This window comes from Nematolebias whitei, chromosome 22 (assembly GCF_014905685.2).
Source record: "Nematolebias whitei isolate Nwh7 chromosome 22, NemWhi1, whole genome shotgun sequence".
NCBI classification, from domain to species: Eukaryota; Metazoa; Chordata; class Actinopteri; order Cyprinodontiformes; family Rivulidae; genus Nematolebias; species Nematolebias whitei.
The window spans coordinates 28,132,943-28,135,306 of record NC_056519.1 but is presented as its reverse complement, the minus strand read 5'-3'; the positions used below and the strand labels follow the sequence as shown (position 1 = coordinate 28,135,306).

The window sequence follows — 2,364 nt, the reverse complement described above, 5'->3', positions numbered from 1 at the left end:
AAACTGGTTGATCCACTCTAAGAAGGTGCTATTTAAGAGACTGAGCTGAAAACAGCACCTCAGACTGAGGAAGTCTCTTGGATGAGAGACGAAACGTTTCTAGAATTTTTTTTGCTTTGTTTTGCTTTTTTTTTTTTTTTTTGAATGTCCAGAGGACCAGATTGAACTTTTTTGGATTTTTCTACCTGGATTATTGAGCATGCATCAAGATACTTTTCTTCAATGTTCTTAATTCCTATGTAGAAATGAGTTGGATGTCCAATGATTCTGAATTATAAGTGTTTTACCTTTTCACTGGTGGGAGCAGGTGTCATCCCAGCATGTCCATCTCCTTGTTTGATGTCTACTCCAACACAATCACATTTCAAGATTAAATATTAACATTTGAATTAAAGTTGTCTAAATCAATTTTAAATATATGTCTATGTTGGGATTTGAAATTTCCCTCTGCTTATAATCTTTAAAAATGTAAATTGACAAAAGCATGCTTTGACCAACAGGTGTCTCTGACTCCTCCCATTTTTCAACGTTGAAGCCCAAATATCCAGATTTATAGGAGTTGCCATGTTGTATTTTTGGAACCAGAATCTTTGCTGTTGAAATGAAGGCTGCATGGCTCACCTCCCTCTGCACAAAACCACTGACTGTTTTAGGCCTCAGAATCTGTTTGCTGGAGAACAACGGGAACTAAGCTGAACAACGTTCCAGGGAGGACCTCGAACGAGAAGTCCCTGAACGAGAGAAGTTCAGAGGAACAATGAAGAAGTCTGTTCTGGGATGATCTCACTACTCCGAACGGTTCTCTGCTATCCTTACGGAGACGCTGGAAAGCGTTGAAAGAGAACTCTACACCGAGGCCGAACTATCATCTGCAAAGGTAAAGAGTCGATCTCAACCAAAGTGTACCGTGGGATAAGCTGGGTCCAAAGGAGAGTGTTGTTCTGGTTATAACAGACAAATTCCCTCACCCATCTCTCTCCATTTAAACCTCATTTCCCATCTTTAAAACTCTTCTATCTGCCAGTAATTAATCCAGATATTTTCAGAAATGTCTGTTGTAAAGCTGGAAACCATGGCCGTATGGTTTCCTAATTGTAAAGCTTGCTAATTAAGCTTGTTATTGCGTACAATCAGAATAATCACGTGTACAATGTTTGATGTTAAACTTTGATTCTGTTAATAAATGACCGCATTCATTTTGATGGGTCAAAGAAAATTAACGTCTCACGTCACTGATCTCTGTCACATATGTCAAGTAGCTCGAAAAAGAGAGAACCCGTTTAAATTAAGTAAAATATCAGGTACTTGAACTAGTCCAGATATTATAACGTGTAGTGGAGCTCCGAAGCTAATGAAGCTAACCGACCTATCTCACTACATACTGGTGCTTTTTGGCATTGGCAGATTCCTGTTATCAGCTTTTGAAGAAGACATTGGCAGAAGTTTCGGCCATGACAAAACTGCCAAGTCTGTGTGAAGGTTTGATTGATGCTACGTGTACTCAAAATCAGCTGATTTACGAGCTAAACCATAAGATAGAAGCAATTTGTGAGAATTGCAGGCCACCTGCGGCCTTTAGGACTCGCCAGCATGTTGGAGACGACTTTGAATGAGGCTCGTAGCACGGATCAGTAGAATGCCCATAAATTTGGCCATTTTGGATCTTGAAAGTACCAGCAGGACTCAAGGCTGACAAGAAAAAAAACAGTCTACCTGAAGAAAATCAACAATTGTGGCGTATATGAATGTGACTCCCCCGTTTGGCCTTGAAAGCAGGCCGACTGTCTATTTTCTACATGGGTAAACTAAGGAAAAAGCTTTGTCTACCCCCCCCCCCCCCCCCCCGAGAACGGACATGTGTGGCTGATCCGGCTGATACCACATTTATCCAAAATTACTCATTTCATGCTTTAAAGAAGCTCTTGTGCCACCATGACCATGTGCAGAGGAGTAAGCAGGGTTTCCTTAGTACTGATATCCTGGTTTCAAAAATACATCCTGGCAATCCACTTTAACTGAGGTCTTATGGCTTCATTTTTTTCAAAACACGAGGTGGATTATTACATCTGCAGGTTTCTTTAACCGTCAGTGATCTGCATGCTGTTTTTACGGAAAGAAAGTGTAACCTCTGGGGGTGTTCAGGTGAGAGCAGGAGAAGTTTTACCTGAGTTACTTCTGGTGAAGTTCAAGTCCCCTTTTGTGGAAGTCCTGTGAAAACTCATAGCACTTAGAGAACTGTTACAGAAAACTATAAACACTAGATAAGTGATATGTTTTTGTGAACATTACGTGGTAATCTCTGTTGTTGCTGTCTTGTTGATGTTGGTTTTTGTGTCTGAAGACTAAGAAGGAAAATAGTTAAAT

The 2,364-nt window shown here is 40.3% G+C and overlaps 1 long non-coding RNA gene across 1 annotated transcript; it reads right to left on the bottom strand.

Moving 5' to 3' along the window:
- Window positions 1-287: 287 nt before the first annotated feature.
- On the bottom strand, window positions 288-2,315 carry LOC119428048. The gene is made up of 3 exons (XR_005187684.1): window positions 2,290-2,315; window positions 2,165-2,208; window positions 288-343 (listed from the first exon to the last, which is right to left on the bottom strand). It is a non-coding gene; the product is annotated as an uncharacterized LOC119428048 (long non-coding RNA).
- Between the last annotated feature and the right edge of the window lie 49 nt (window positions 2,316-2,364).